This window comes from Diadema antillarum, unplaced genomic scaffold (assembly GCF_040938485.1).
Source record: "Diadema antillarum isolate AM-2024a unplaced genomic scaffold, OU_Dant_1.0 seq00001003_RagTag, whole genome shotgun sequence".
Lineage (NCBI taxonomy): Eukaryota > Metazoa > Echinodermata > Echinoidea > Diadematoida > Diadematidae > Diadema > Diadema antillarum.
Genome location: NW_027271841.1, coordinates 1,070,665 through 1,088,100, shown reverse-complemented (window position 1 = coordinate 1,088,100; position 17,436 = coordinate 1,070,665). Strand labels below are relative to the sequence as shown.

Genomic DNA, 17,436 nt, shown 5'->3' with positions numbered 1-17,436 from the left:
CTTGTGCACGCACTAGGCCTATTCTGCTCACAAAAAAAAAGTACCATTACTTTTTTTTTTCATTAGATAGGCTTATTGCTATGATGAAGGTGATTGATCTTTAGAAACCAATTGAGGTTTGACCTTTAAATGAAACCCAAACCAAAAGAGAAGTGTGGATTGAGTGAAAGCAGCAACATTAGTAGAACACATCAGTGAAAGTTTGAGGAAAATCAGACAATCGATGCAAAAGTTATGAATTTTCAAAATTTAGGTGTTAGAATTTAACTGCTGGATGAGGAGACTACTAGAGATTATGACACGTGTATGTGTGGACAATATAAAGGAAACATATAGGGAATTCCAAAAAATATCATTTTTCATAAAAATCACACATTGCATCAACTTGATACTGACATTGGCCCTTATTCACCCTGCTTTCTGAAAGCGGTTAGTCAAGTGCTCTTTCATCATGCTAGAAACGTGAATTTTTGTGGAATTTTCTTTTAATATATTTTCTTTATAATTATTGTTGTCCACACATACGTCATAACCTCTAGTAGTCTCCTAATCCAGCAGTTCCAACACCTAAACTTTAAAAATTCATGACTTTTGCATCAATTGTCCAAGTTTCCTCAAACTTTCACAGACGTGTTCTACTTATGTTGCTGCTTTTAGTTTTACTCAATCCACATTGCTCTTTGTGTTTGGATTCCTTTTAATCTCTTGCACTCAGGAAATTTCCAGCCAATTATTATAACCTCCATCAAATAACATAGATAGATCTAGGCATCCTAGATCTACATGTATCCATGGAGTTTGAGTTTTCTACAATTTGTCTCCCTCTCTGTACGATCATCTAAGATTCTAACGTTACAGTTCTAACAAACATGTCGGAAAAAAGGAACCAGCGGGAATCGAACCTGTCACTTTTCTATACTTTCCGGGCTGCGGTCGGTCTATCCCACAGAACTCTCTGTGGTCTATCCCTGCATGGCTGCTAGCTGTGATACGATGAACAAGTAAATGTACGGTACGGTCAATGGATGAATACACCCTCAAAAGTTCTGCTACGTAGAACTTTGCAATTCTACGCATTTATTTTGTACATTTGTGGTACTCTTGTTCTACAGTGTGCGAAAGTCGTCGATAACTTTTAGTACGCACCCTCGGCACCTCTACACGTCCGACTCTGCAATTGAATACGTTACGAGCGAATGAAACTCGGCGGCTTTGGCAAGAAGTAGAGAGCAAAAGAAAGAAAGAAAAACAAGGTGTGAACTGCGTGACTCTAGTCTTATCAAGGGGATACAACTACTTACCCAAACGGTGCAATCGATATGAAATCGACATAAACTGTTGTTAACGTCTTCTGGGTTCTTCCTAGTCTAACATTAGTACTAAATGAATTAATGTAGTAGTTTATAAGTACTATCGCCGGGAGCACACAGAGTACACATCTGGCTGGCAATGCTCCGCTCTTGTACATACGGTACTGGAAGTCTAGATGGGGCACTCCCACCAGCGCTGCGTGTGGCTAACCCACACAATCTACCGCGTAGGCCTCCCGTTCAACTACTCGTGCTGTATTCACGTACATGCAGACTCCTTGAAATGGAGTGAAAGTGGAAGCGTCTGTGCAAGAAGGAGGTACAGTAGTTACACGTCACGCGAGCAGGTTTCCTCCTTAACATTGCCTAATTAGTACATGTACTCTATATATTTTGGTCCATGCCGTTCTAGAAACGTAAACATAACTCGTATACTAGGCCTACATGTAGTATGTTTTTGATATCAATAACTTTTAAAGGTTTTATGACGTACAAAAGAATGCATGTTGATTTGTTTTACCATTTAACATCAACATCACTTCTGCGGTGAAATGAATATCTAAAAACAATCCATATATTTTCTTTTTAAAATAATTTCTCTCGTATTTTTTCTTCAGATTACTTGGGTACGCCTACGAAAACCTTCCAAATCAAGATGGGGGGGGGGGGGTTTCACTAAGAATTTAAGTCGAACTTAAGATTTAAGATTGACTAAATATAATGGTATGCTGTGTGCGTCTTCAATGTTGCCCAACTTTCTAATGAAAATGAAGATTTTGGAGACTTTTTTCATGTAGCAATTGATACAACAAGATGAAATAAATAACATTGAAATTATTCTGTAATTGTAAACATTAATTAATGATAATTTGAAGTGGGTGTTGATTAGGCTAATGAAATTGAACAGGGAAACCATGCAGTCACATACCATAATTTTTAGTCAATCTTAAATTAGGGCCTAAGTTCGACTTTGTGAAACACCCCCCTGGTTGTGACTTCATCTGTCAGTCATTGCTTAAAGGGATTGTATAGTTTTGGTTGAGGCCTAATTTCAGGTTTCTAACGTTTTTTTGGTGAGATAATGAGAAACCTCTTATGAAATATGAAAGAGCATGTAATTCTATGAGGAATTCAACGTTTATTTGATGAAAATTAATTGAAATGGCTGAGATATCCAAAAAAGAGCGATTCTAATAAAGTGTGAGACCCACATTTTATTACGATCGCTTTGTTTTACTTTGTTTTTGGATATGTTTCAGTCATTCCAAAGCCAATTTTCATCAAATAAACTTTGAATTCCTCTTAAAATGGTATGCTCTGTACTATATCATAAGTGTTTTCTTGGTATCTCGCAAAAAGAACTGATATGATTAACAAACGACATCGGAATGCACCCTCCCCGAGACCGAGCGTTACAGGCTATAGGCCTATACTTGCATGTTCCCTCGCCATGTCTTTTGTTACTCACATAACATCACAGAAACATGCAAGTTATGCTGAGTCGAGGGGAAGGTGCATTCCAACATATTTGTTAAATATATCAGCACTTTAGCAATGATTGACAGATGCGAGGTCGTAACCAGAAGGCCCAAAACCACTATTTCGGCGCAATTGGTCAAAAATCGTGTCGCTTATGTTCCTACTCACCTAGGAGAGATAAAAAGCTCTTTCAAAATGCTCCTGTGATTTTATGTGATGCCAAGGGACATATAAACAAAAACTGAAATCATTTTGAAGGCGAGATTATACCACTAAGCCATTGGTGGAGGGTTAAGTTCGGCCAACAGGCTTAAAAGTGCATGTCGCCAACGATGATTTTTTTATGTTTTCTCAACTTTGTGGGAAAATATGAGCATAAAGAGGAAGCTTACTCACAGTTTCAGAAAAGAGGCTTAAGGTTCTATGAAAATCTAACACAACTTTTTAAGCTAACAATTCTTTAGCAACAAAATAACTGATGGAAATGTGTCGCCAGATCTGCTGAAACATACGTTACCATCTTTGTACTGCAAACTTGGTTATGCTATTACAGTGAGTACTACACAATTGTATTGTTTTTCTGACCAAACAGTCCAAGCAACTACCCTGTGAAGGATAACGCCGAAATACCCTATAGAGGATAAAACGGGAGGACCGAGCGAGCTCGCCGAACTTGGCTCAGTGCCAAGCGAATCGCCTTCACGTGTAAAGTCTATGGGAACCGACAAAATCGCTTCGACATGCGTGTGTTTAAACACATACGGTGTATTTTGCTCCCCGCGGCTTGCGCTCGTTTTCCCTCAGAGTGAAGATTATTAGTCTTTCCTTTCATAGACCCTTTTGCAGGATAATCCGCGGGGAGCAAAATTCACACGCTCTCTGTCATAGCACAACATGTTCGAAAATTTTGTCCACTTAGCCTCATTCAATCCGGCCTGAGTTTGTCAGGCTATCGCTACTGAAACAGAGAAAAACGCGCACACACCGCGTGCCTCCGTGCAGTTAGCCCACGTGGAATAGTGATCGTATTGCTCTCTGGCTCGGCTTGCTCGCTTGGTTGCCGCTTTCGTGGGCTAACGTTCGATGCTGTACGAAGGAACCACTCATCTCACATTTGATACATGTAATCACAACTGTAAATTTTGGAAATACATTATGTAGGATGAAATCGATGCTTACATCTTTATAGTATGATCTTCAGGGGACATTAAAAGATGGTATCAACGCAGTTTATCAGAAAAATCAAATGTGCATTGATCACGTCCCTGCGTCGATCTTGGGAAAGTGCTGTGACATTGAAAAGGCAGTCTCGCTCATCGGCAGAGTGTCTGCTGTGGAAAATCACTATGAAACACAAACACATACCATCCAAGGTTCTTCGGTAGGGGTGGGGGAGTGATGTTGTTTTTGTGTTTTTATCTTAATTCCTTAGTCGGGTTTCCTCGATACCAGTCAGCTGCCACTGAGACCATTACAGCACAATACAGTCTATCCCTGTGCACTAACTAGGCATAATTATTCAATTCTCTTTCCACCTCCCTGATGGTATGGAATATACGCTGCCATGACTGCATCGATAGCATTTTTTGAAGACTAAGATGGAGTTTTGTGTTATATCTACTTGGGACTGTGATAGAATCATAACTGAAAATACAGCTGTAGTTCCAGTTGAGGAGATGTGTGATACATGTACCATCGTCTTTACCAGTTACAGTTCGGCAAGTGTACCGGCCACGGGCAGGTAGGAGAACGAAATCCGGCCATTCAGTTGCCAAAACTGGGTTTTGAAATTGCGTTTGATCGTCTATAGAAGATGTTCTTACTCTTTATTATAGATGTGTATATATTAATATGTTCACACTGCAGATGACTGTTTTCTCAGTCACAGAGTAATACGTGGTTTGATACTGGATGTGACTATTAAATACAGATTTAATTATTAATACATCATGAACATGATTTGAATAGGAAAAAATGGTTATACGTTCTTCTCAAGATACAAGTCACAACTGTATCTTGATACTCGAATTCAACACGTTCTGAATGATGCCAGTTTTCGTTTTGTTTTTACTTTTGATTGTCACCCTTGTTGTTTTTGCTGTGGGTGCTTGTGCTTGTGTGCGTACGTGAGTTTGGGGGGGGGGACTTTGTATTTTGTTTATTTTTCGTGTTATCATCCTGCAACGACTATGTGCACTTAGTGTAGTTTTCGATTTGTGCAAATTGTTAAAACCATCTTAGCGCGGGTTACTACAATACTTGGTGGATGTGAAGAATGTGTGTAGTATCAAGGACGTACCTCCTTGGTAGTATCTCCCCGGCTGGTATGTGACGCTGCGACTTCGTGGGTGTACAAGGCCACCCAGCTCACGGCGAGCGTGCAGCGCTCGCACGAGCCAGCAAAATCCGCAGAATTTCCAGTTATAAATAGGAACGACCGGCAATGAGAATAGAGATAACGATCGCAACGCTTCGTTGAGCCGCTGAATAGCCCTGAGAGGGTATTTCAGGTTTATCCCTCACAGGGTACTTGCTTGGACTGCCAAAAGGGGTCTAAGTTTATGTTAAAAAATATTTCATCACTCAGCTTCAAAAGACATGTGATTGCTAATCTCACAAATACAGATTTTAAAAAGGTAGATTTAAGAGAAGTATACGTTACCATCTTTGTAAAAAGTATGAAGGTGCATGGCTCTGAATGATTGTTCTAGAGTTGCGACTAATGGAGTAGATTGTCGTCATACCCATGGGTGGTTCATTATTATGTTGCTAACTTATACGATTATACGATAAGTGTAACATACGTGATGTAACTTACGTTACCGCCAAATGACAGAAAGCTTCATTACACCATTAATTACCACCTAAATGTACATTTCTCGAATCTGTGCCGTCGATTTGAGGTCATGGGATAGCTCAGCAACTTCTTTCACTGGCATCTTGAGCATTGGCAGCGCGCACAATACCTTTACATGATGTGTTGAAAAACTGAGTAAGTATTTGATTGTTGGAAACGTGTTGTTGTTTTTCATAGAATCATGCTCTACTTCTGTTTATTGTGTGTTTATTAAGTCAGTAGATTCCACTGTAAAAATCCAGTTATTACTTTGCTGTACAGGTTTATTCTTTTGAAATAAATCACTCAATTTATTAAGTAACGTATGTTTCAAATTTTGGTAACGTAAGTTTCAAGATGTTGTCATGTTAACAACAGACAATCCACAGAAAAGCCCATTTAATTTGAGACAATTTAATTGCTGCAGTTATGATGTTGATGAGTTTCTCCGTTAAAACATATCAAATTCATTTACAGCTGTATGTTCTTGTTTGTTAGGAGGATGCAGTAAAAGGGGACATAATCATAGTATCTTTAAAAAAAATCGTTTGGTGGGCGTCGATGTTCAACTTGGCTTTAATGATGTCATATTCCAGGTATAAACAATGAATTTGACATTGTTTTAAGAAAATTCAATGAATAGCTAATAAAATTAGAGATTACGCAGATCTCTACTTCAAAACTATTGGGTCAGGTCTCTGCATTAATATAGTAACGTAAGTTTCTAGTTTTGGTAACGTAAGTTTCATCAATTCATGTCATTGAAAAAGGATATTTTAGAGAATGTGAGTGGATAAAAATAACATTTAATTGTTCGAGAACTATAGTTGAAGGAATTCCGTAGGGAAATACGTCTTTTCAATTATATTTATCTTCGGTTATCATAAATCAATATGGTGACTTACTACTACGTGACTATTTTTAACGGAGAAAATTAACACAAATTTGTGTCGTAATATCGTTGATGATCTCAAAGTGAAGAAAAACACATTTTGAATGAAGAAAAGGTAACAAAAATACATGTGCATGAAAGAAATGTAATTTTAACTATTACTGAGTATACCATCATAGATCAGGCCTACATGATAACAATGATGATAATAATGATTATAGTGATGTATGTTTCAAAGTTATATGTTTAAGACATCAACATTTTTTGTTCTTCCTTCTCGTTGAAGTTAATGCAGTTGCTATGGGGAAGAGCAGTGCTGAGATTAAAACCCCATATATAGGGAACGTATAAGCTGCAATCGGATTGGCGAAAAATCATATCTCTAAGCAAAGATTCAAGAAAAAAAAAACATGTACCCGTCGCGTAGTTGACAAAGAAAAGAAGCAAAGTCACGCATCTTTTTTTTTTTAAATTTACCCTACCAGGGTAACTATAGGGGAGGGGGTTCGAGGTCCCCCGCCCCTTTGCCAGCAGTCAAAATATAAACAAAAGGAAATAAAATGAAAAAATGAATCGCAGAATCCTCCTCTCCAGTTTGAAATATATAAAAAAACATGAAATTGGGCTTGTACTGCATGGCAGCATAGAATTGAGCTGAAGCCTTTTTTATATTTCTTCAATTTTCTTTTTTTTTTTCTTTTTTTTTCTTGCTTGTCAGTCGATGAAACCCGGCAAAAGAAATGAAACAAAAAAAAAGAATGGCACGGGAGCTTTTATTTTTCTCCCTGTCAGGTGATTAAAACTGGAAGTGGTCGACTTTTTCTAACTCTGACCCCATCCCCCACCCCATAAAAATCCTACTTACGGGCCTTCTGTAATCATTATCAGTACCTTTGTTGTGCATGTTTAGCAACTTGTCCTTTCACTTTTCTTTTGAAAGATTCAAAAACATTTTTCCAGGAGACGATTTCCAGATACGGCAAGAATTATTAATGCAAGACTTGTTATTCTTGTTATCCTTTTGGATTATACTGTCTTATGCATACATAACAAGGAAAATCGAGTACATCATTAATTTTTACTAATGACAATTTCATTCATCCTACCAAGTATTGTGCTAATGCAACTATGTAACTTGACGTTATTTCATCGACCCCATTTGCCATAGTCAACTGAGTAAAGTGGTCATTTATTTAATTAACAAAGAACATTTCTTGGTTCCTTCTTTCCCTATCTCTTGTTTACCGAGTTCAGAAAATTTAAATACAAGCAATACGGCGTTATTGTTCATTATGAAGCACTTTAATAGAGTAACCATCTCGTTTCTGCCGTTTCTTGTTTCATACAAGTGTTAAAAATTTTGTGAATACTACAGTCAATGATTTGGTTGACTATATTGAACGATGTAAAGTAAATTTGTATGCAGATGACACAGTGTTGTATTGTTCGGGGAAAAGTGTAAATGAAATAGAGTGTGTATTGAATTCTGACCTGCAGAACATATATGAATGGATGTGTGTAAATAAGATTAGTGTAAATTGTGAAAAAAACAGTATGTATGTTACTGGGTTCTCGTTATAATTTAAGTAAATGTAATAAATTAAAATTATTTATTTCTGGAAATAGAATAGAACAGAAGGATGTTGTGAAATACCTCGGTGTCATGATTGATCAACAGTTGAAATGGGATATACATATAGATACAATGTGTAAGAATATTGTTAAAATGGTGAAATTTCTGGGCCGTTTACGCAGTTATGTAAATACTTCAACTTTGAAATCGATATATACAATTTTCATTCTCCCATTATTTGATTATGCCGATATTATTTATGGATCATCGGCGGTAAAACGCACAGATAGATCACAAAAATTACAAAATAGGGCACTGAGAATAATTCTTCGAGTGAACCCTTATAAATATGTCTCAAATCAAGAAATTCATACACTGATGAACCTTCAAACATTAGAATCCCGGCGCAAAGATCATTTGTATTCCATGACATTTAAGGCTATAAATAATATTTCTCCACCGTATTTAAAAGAGATGTTTAGATTTTCCGATACGCCATATAATCTTCGTTCTGTTGGTACTCTTGTTCTTCCAAAACCCAAAACTCAATACTGCCGTAAGTCTTTTAGTTATAGAGGATCGTGTTTATATAATAGTATCAAATTTTTAATTTGAGTATATTTGTAGATGCATTTTTTTTTCTTCTTCTTCTATTTCATTGAAGCGTAGATGTACACATTTGTTAAATTCCTTGATTTGGCTTATTGCCATCATGGTCATAGGCGCCGGAAGTGGGGGGGCAGGGGAGGCGGCCGCCCCCCCCCCCAATCCAAAAAGTGGGGGGCAAAACGCATTTTTGCCCCCCCCCCCCCAAAAAAAAAAAAGCCCCCCCCAAAAAAAAAATAATAATAATAATGATAAGAAGAAGAAGAATAAATGAATAAACAAAGAAAACAAAATAAATATGTATATATATGAATAAAAGGGGAAAAAATATGGCTACAAACGGCAGCTTTTGGACTGTAAAATGTCAACACTTTCAAGCTCGCTCGCTTCGCTCGCTCGCATCCAGCAGTTGAGCCCGGTGCGCCTCCCCCGTAATTTCTAAAGCGAAAAACATAGCTACGACGGCAGTTGTTGGACTCTAGAATGTCAAAATTTTCAAGCTCGCTCGCTTCGCTCGCTCGCATTGAATCGTTATGCCATTCTCCTAATATTGCTGACAGTAATTGCCAGTAGTTGCGCCCGATGCTCCCACCCCTTAACTTCCACCCCTTAACTTCCAAAGCGAAAGATAAATACAGCTACAAACGGGAGTTTTGGGACTGTAAAAATACTTAATGTCAAAATTTTCAAGCTCGCTCGCTTCGCTCGCTCGCATTGAATCGTTATGCCACTCTCCTAACGTTGCTGCCAGTAATTGCCAGCAGTTGCGCCCGATGGCCCCCCCCCCTTAATTTCCAAAGCGAAAGATATAGCTACAAACGGGAGTTTTTGGACTGTAAATGTCAAAATTCTCAAGCTCGCTCGCTTTGCTCGCTCGCATTGAATCATTATGCCATTCTCGTAATGTTGCGGCCAGTGATTGCCAGCAGTTGCGCCCGATGCGCCGCCCATTAATTTCCAAAGTGAAAGATATAGCTACAAACCCCAGTTTTGGGACTGTAGAATGTCAAAATTTTCAAGCTTGCTCGCTTCGCTCGCTCGCATTGAATCGTTATGCCATTCTCCTAATGTTGCTGCCAATGATTGCCAGTAGTTGCGCCCGATGCGCCCCCATTTATTTCCAAAGCGAAATATATAGCTACAATTAAAACACCAGTTTTGGAACTGTAGAATATCAAAATTTTCAAGCTCGCTCGCTTCGCTCGCTCGCATTTTATTGTTATGCCATTCACCTTATGTTGCTGACAGTATATAATTTGTCGATCGTTTCACACCGTCATTCCATAATCCATGTAAGGAAAACTTACAATGTTCCTCAATGACTGCGTTGTTGAATGTATCACATTCCGTAATGCGCCCGAAACCCCTAGCAAACAGGAGACTCCAAGTTGATGTGTGCGGAGCGCGAAGTTCCTAGGATTCTAGATGTTCTCTGGCAAGTCTGGTGCTATCTAAGGCTTATTTTTTCAACATACGATAGAAATAAGTAAGAAATCCTTTCCACCGGGAGACACAGAGCCAGGGCGGGAGAAATCAAATCTCAAACGGGAGAACGGGAGATTGTGCAAAAATGGGCTTTCGGCGGGAGATCTCCCGTCGAAAACGGGAGAGTTGGAGTCTCTGTTTATGGCTCCCCCCCCCCATGTTTCGACCCACCGTACGCCACTTTACATATATATATATATATATATATATATATATATATATAATAGATATGTGTGCGTGTGTGTGTGTGTGTGTGTGTGTATGTGTATATTGTGTAACATATGCATGGTCTAATCTTGAGCCCCCTCCAATGTTTGCCCCCCCCCCCCCCCCCCCCAATCCAAAACTGCTTCCGGCGCGCCTGATCATGGTAATAGTGTTTGTATAACTGTAGGGTAGTAGAGGATGTTATTTTAAATCTGTTTAGTGTAGTTTTTGTTGATACAAGTTTGCATGTTAATTTCAGATATACCGAGTGTGTTTTCTTCTGGACCCCTCGATAAGAAGTGATGTACATATTTTTATTTTGCGGAAATAAAATCAATCAATCAATCAAAACGATATTTGATACAATTATATTCTCCAAACCAATTGAGCTCACAAATATTTATAGTATAGATTGTCATCTTATTGTCAATCTCTATTTTCTTCCTTCAACTGCATCTTGCACTCTCACCTGCAACTGCACTGCACTCACCTGATCACCTTCCTCCAAGAGAGTTATGTCGTTGGATAGTCATTTTATGAGGCCTCCATCCATTTCAAGCTTACTCGCTTATGATGGTGGTCTCCTGCATTCAATGATCTCTGTTGTTTACTGAAAAATACTGTATATCTTATTTTATGTTTCTGTGTATCTACATTGCTCAATGCAATCACCTATGTGTATCTATTTATGTACTGTTATCGATTTATTTCACTGCACTTGTTATTCTTTGTCTTTGTGCTTTTTGAAGTTTGCATTCAAATTGCATCTGATTGAATGCAGATATAAAAACAAACAAACAAGCCAACAAACAAAGACATATGAACTCGAGTAATTTTGATTAGTATTTTATCAATATACATGTATGCGCAATTTTTATTCCCGTGTCTTTGTTAGTATGTACCACTCATCCTTTATCAGAAAAGACGGCGAAAAGTAATTACCACCATGTGGACATCTTCCTTGGGAAGAGGGAGGTCACACGGGCGTCACCAGGGGGGGGGGGGGGTGCGCTGGGTGCGAACGCACCCCCTTCAGAACCTAAAAAACAACAACAACCTCCCCCCCCCCCCAAAAAAAAAACAAAACAAAACAAAACAAACAAACAAACAAACAAACGCTTCAGTCTGCGAGCGGCCTGAACGCCGGACGCTAAATAATTGCTCTTTTTTTTTCTTCTTTTTTTTTTTGCACTAGGAGGAAAAAACAAAACAAAACAAATACAAAAAAATACAAAAACAAACTAGAGAGGGGCCGTCAAAGGCGGCAGACCCACGCCTGAAGTACAAAGTCGGGGTAAACATAATGTGCATTCGGTCATCTACCAGAATTCGGTCACTTAATTGCCAGTGTGCTTTATCACCAGCCAGTGAGTTCTACCAAAGATCGTACACTGAGGTGTACGATCTTTGGTTCTACAGTCACATCACACGCAAAGTCACATCATTTCACATACGGTAACACTCATTCACAATAGGAAAGTCCTTTAGTCTCCTCCAAAAATCCATCGAATATCCCAAATTCCACCGTCAAAAGTGCAGAATCGGAACTTTTCCAAGCGCACGCGAATTAAGTCCAGTTTTAAGAGTATTGTCTACGCGACGGGTCGCCGAAAAAGCGCTAAAAATCGAGAAATACGCCGTTTTTTTGCGGGATATTTTGATTATAGCAAGCCGAGAGACTGTCGGCTAGCGCCAGCCGTGTTGCCATCCGTTCATTGGTCCGTTAAGGAAGTGCGCGGCATGTGTGCGCGCGGTAGACTGACTGATTAAATACCACTGAAGAACGGTGATCATCAGCGTAGCCGTAGCTGTAGCAATCGTCATTGGGGTCGACTTGATATGAAAACGATTAGAAAATTCCAAATAACACGGTATACCCATTCCCAATGACCTGATTTTCATCAATCTCTTCTTTCATAATGTTTGCAGATAATTTTAAGAATCACCAGCTCAGCTCAGCATGCAACCAGCCGTGTTGCCACCTCAACGACACTATGCACTTTACTTCATAAGAGATCGACAGCCGTGTTGCCATCTATATTTAACAGATAGAAATGCACTTTATTCCATAGCATAGGAGACAGCCGTGTTGCCATCTCAATGACACATATAGAAATGCACTTTACTTCATTAAGAGACAGCCGTGTTGCCATCTCAATGACACATCAAGAAATACACTTTTTATTCAATAAAAGACAGACAGCCGTGTTGCCATCTGAAACTGTGACTGTGTATAGTGCGTACGCGCGGGTACACGGGTGCGGTGTGTGTGGCGAATGGAAACTGTAATGGCAACACGGCTGGCGCTAGCCGACAGTGCCGAGGAGAGTGTGATGATATCAAAGGTCGTAATGAGTGTACGATCTTTGATGGTATCCACAAAAGCGCAAAAGAAAAACAAAATTTACGTACCCCCCGGGCAATTACCCCTATGATTAGTGTCTACGGGAATTATTCAATGCAAGGGTTGAATGCAAATGTCTACTGCACCAGCATTCGGTCACTAACGAGCGCCGCAACGTCCCCGATGCTATTTTGCACCAACAGTGTAGAGCGCGATGCATTGTCAGCGGCCTTGCACACGCATTGACATTGAGCGCGCATATCGTGCAGTGTGACTGCGACCGAGCAAATGCTCCTCCAACGAAAAAAACAATCAATGTTAATTTGAAAAATCATCAAAATACGGGCCAGTTTGTGACGACGGAGAACGAACGTCGCACATAAATCTAGAAGGACATAGTCCCTCAAATAGGCCTAAACGTAAATTTCGGAATTCTTACGAACATTTGAGCAGCGAAGTCGGATCGTTTGGGAGTTTATGTTTTCGTATGGTAGCGGAAAATCGCAAAGTGAGAAACGGAAAATTTTCGGAGTGGTCACTACTAGAATATACCATGGGGTCAAAACTTCAAGGTCACACAGAATTTGCAAGGGTCAACTGATTATCACCAAAATCTAATCGATTCTTTCCTTCCATTATCCAAACATCCCCTGAACATTTCGTGCAAATCCGTTTACCCGTTCTCTTGTTATCTTGTACACAAACAAACAAACAAACAAACAAACAAACAAACAAACAAACAACTAGAGAGGGGCCGTCAAAGGCGGCAGACCCACGCCTAAGTACAAAGTCGGGGTAAACATAATGTGCATTCGGTCATCTACCAGAATTCGGCCACTTAATTGCCAGTGTGCTTTATCACCAGCCAGTGAGTTCTACCAAAGATCGTACTCTGAAGTGTACGATCTTTGGTTCTACAGTCACATCACACGCAAATCACATCATTACACATACGGTATTAACACTCATTCACGTACAGGAAAGTCCTCAAGTCTCCTCCAAAAATCCATCGAAAATCCCAAATTCCACAGTCAAAAGTGCAGAATCGGAACTTTTCCAAGCGCGCGCGAATTAAGTCCAGTTTTAAGAGTATTGTCTACGCGACGGGTCGCGGAAAAAGCGCTAAAAATCGAGAAATACGCCGTTTTCTTGCGGGATATTTTGATTATAGCAAGCCGAGAGTGTGATGATATCAAAGGTCGTATGAGTGTACGATCTTTGATGGTACGATTGTATCCACAAAAGCGCAAAAGAAAAACAAAATTTACGTACCCCCTAGGCAATTACCCCTATGATTAGTGTCTACGGGAATTATTCAATGCAAGGGTTGAATGCAAATGTCTACTGCACCAGTATTCGGCCACCAACGAGCGCCGCAACGTCCCCGATGCAATTTTGCACCAACAGTGTAGAGCGCGATGCATTTTCAGCGGCCTTGCACACGCATTGACATTGAGCACGCATATCGTGCAGTGTGACTGCGACCGAGCAAATGCTCCTCCAACGAAAAAAACAATCAATGTTAATTTGAAAAATCATCAAAACACGGGCCAGTTTGTGATGACGGAGAACGAACTTTCATAAATCTAGAAGGACATAGTCCCTCAAATAGGCCTAAACGTAAATTTCGGAATTCTTACGAACATTTGAGCAGCGAAGTCGGATCGTTTGGGAGTTTATGTTTTCGTATGGTAGCGGAAAATCGCAAAGTGAGAAACGGGAAATTTTCGGAGTGGTCACTATACCATGGGGTCAAAACTTCAAGGTCACACAGAATTTGCAAGGGTCAACCGATTATCACCAAAATCTAATCGATTCTTTCCTGCCATTATCCAAACATCCCCATAACATTTCGTGCAAATCCGTTTACCCGTTCTCTTGTTATCTTGTACACAAACAAACAAACAAACCAAAAAAAAAAAAAAAAAACCAAACAAACAAACAAACAAACAAACATACGGAACCCTTTACATAACCCCCTGCCGATTTTCATCGGCGTGGGTAAAAAGAAAAACAAAATTTACGTACCCCCTGGGCAATTACCCCCCTACGGCAATTATTCAATGCAAGGGTTGAATGCAAATATCTACTGCACCAGTATTCGGTCACCAACGAGCGCCGCAACGTCGGCGATGCAATTTTGCGCCAACAGGGTAGAGCGCGATGCATTTTCACCGGCCTTGAACACGCATTGACAATGAGTGCGCATATCGTGCAGTGTGACTGGGACCGAGCAAAATTATTTCATGATTGAGGAATGCTCCTCCAACAAACAAACAAAAAAAGAATCAATGTTAATTTGAAAAATCACCAAATACGGGACAGTTTGTGACGACGGAGAGCGAACCCCGAACTTTCATAAATCAAGAAGGACATAGTTCCTCAAATAAACGTAAATTTCGAAATTCTTACGAATGGTGTTGAGCAGCGAAGTTGGATCGTCTTACGAACAGAGTTGCATGCAGCGAAGTCGGATCGTTTGGGAGATACGCTTTCGTATATGGCGCGCCGATCGACCAACAACACTGTTTATCGGCGATAAACACTTTATCGAGCGATAAACTCTGTTTATCAAGATGAAGCTCTGTTTATCACACCTTTATCAACTGATAAACTGAATTTTTCTCGATAAACACCGTTTATCGGCGGTCGATAAATAGTGTTTATCACAAAAAACTCTGTTTATCGGTCGATCGATAAACATAGTTTTTCCTCGATAAACACTGTTTATCACTTGGTCGATAAACATAGTTTTTCTCGATAAACACTGTTTATCACTTGATAAACAGTGTTTTTCGTTCGATAAACACTGTTTATCGCCGATAAACAGTGTTTTTTCAGTGTTTATCGCCGATAAACAGTGTTTTTCGGCGATGAACAGTTAATCGGCATTATTGATCAAATGGCGCGCCATATTTGTATGGTAGCGGAAAATCGCTAAGAAACGGAAAATGTTCGGAGTGGTCACTATACCATGGGGTCAAAACTTCAAGGTCACACAGAATTTGCAAGGGTCAACCGATTATCACCAAAATCTAATCGATTCTTTCCTGTCATTATCCAAACATTCCCTGAACATTTCGTGCAAATCCGTTTACCCGTTCTCTTGTTATCTTGTACACAAACAAACAAACAAACAAACAAACAAAAAAACAAAAAAACAAACAAACAAACAAACAAACAAACAAACATACGGAACCCTTTACATAACCCCCTGCCGATTACATCGGCGTGGGTAAATACGGAACCCTTTACATAACCCCCTGCCGATTTTCATCGGCGTGGGTAAAAACAAAAACAATTGCACCCCGGCTGTGGCAGCACTGATGCTATACATACATCACGTGTTTACTATCTATCGCCCGTACTGTATACGTAAGGTATATTTCATTACCCACGCCGATGAAAATCGGCAGGGGGTTATGTAAAGGGTTCCGTATGTTTGTTTGTTTGTTTTTTTTTGTTTGTTTGTTTGTTTGTTTGTTTGTTTGTTTGTGTGTTTGTTTGTTTGTTTGTTTGTTTGTTTGTTTGTTTGTTTGTTTGTGTACAAGGTAACAAGAGAACGGGTAACGGTAAACGGATTTGCACGAAATGTTCAGGGGATGTCTGGATAATGACAGGAAAGAATCGATTAGATTTTGGTGATAATCGGTTGACCCTTGCAAATTCTATGCGACCTTTAAGTTTTGACCCCATGGTATAGTGACCACTCCGAAAATTTCCCGTTTCTCACTTTGCGATTTTCCGCTACCATACGAAAACATAAACTCCCAAACGATCCGACTTCGCTGCTCAAATGTTCGTAAGAATTCCGAAATTTACGTTTAGGCCTATTTGAAGGCTTCTGGATTTATGAAAGTTCGTTCTCCGTCGTCACAAACTGGCCCGTATTTTGATGATTTTTTACATTAAAATTGATTGTTTTTTTCGTTGGAGGAGCATTTGCTCGGTCGCAGTCACACTGCACGATATGCGCGCTCAATGTCAATGCGTGTGCAAGGCCGCTGAAAATGCATCGCGCTCTACCCTGTTGGTGCAAAATAGCATCGGGGACGTTGCGGCGCTCGTTGGTGACCGAATACTGGTGCAGTAGACATTTGCATTGAACCCTTGCATTGAGTAATTCCCGTAGACACTAATCATAGGGGTAATTGCCCGGGGGGTACGTAAATTTTGTTTTTCTTTTGCGCTTTTGTGGATACCATCAAAGATCGTACACTCATACGACCTTTGATATCAACACACTCTCGGCTTGCTATAAGCAAAATATCCCGCAAGAAAACGGCGTATTTCTCGATTTTTAGCGCTTTTTCGGCGACCCGTCGCGTAGACAATACTCTTAAACCTGGACTTAATTCGCGCGCGCTTGGAAAAGTTCCGAATCTGCACTTTTGACGGTGGAATTTGGGATTTTCGATGGATTTTTGGAGGAGACTAAAGGACTTTCCTGTGGTGAATGAGTGTTACCGTATGTGAAATGATGTGATTTGCGTGTGATGTGACTGTAGAACCGAAGATCGTACACTTCAGTGTACGATCTTTGGTAGAACGCACTGGCTGGTGATAAAGGACACTGGCAATTAAGTGACCGAATTCTGGTAGATGACCGAATGCACAGTATGTTTACCCCGACTTTGTACAAGGCGTGGGTCTGCCGCCTTTGACGGCCCCTCTCTAGTTCATTGTGCAACGGATTATCAATTC

At 39.9% G+C, this 17,436-nt stretch overlaps 1 long non-coding RNA gene across 1 annotated transcript in view; it reads right to left on the bottom strand.

Annotated features, from left to right (window-relative positions):
• Positions 1–1,461, bottom strand: part of LOC139742488 (uncharacterized) — a 91,266-nt gene extending 89,805 nt beyond the window's left edge. The window contains exon 1 of the long non-coding RNA XR_011711706.1: positions 1,302–1,461. This is a non-coding gene — a long non-coding RNA (uncharacterized lncRNA). The remainder of the gene's footprint in view (positions 1–1,301) is intronic.
• Positions 1,462–17,436: the final 15,975 nt, after the last annotated feature.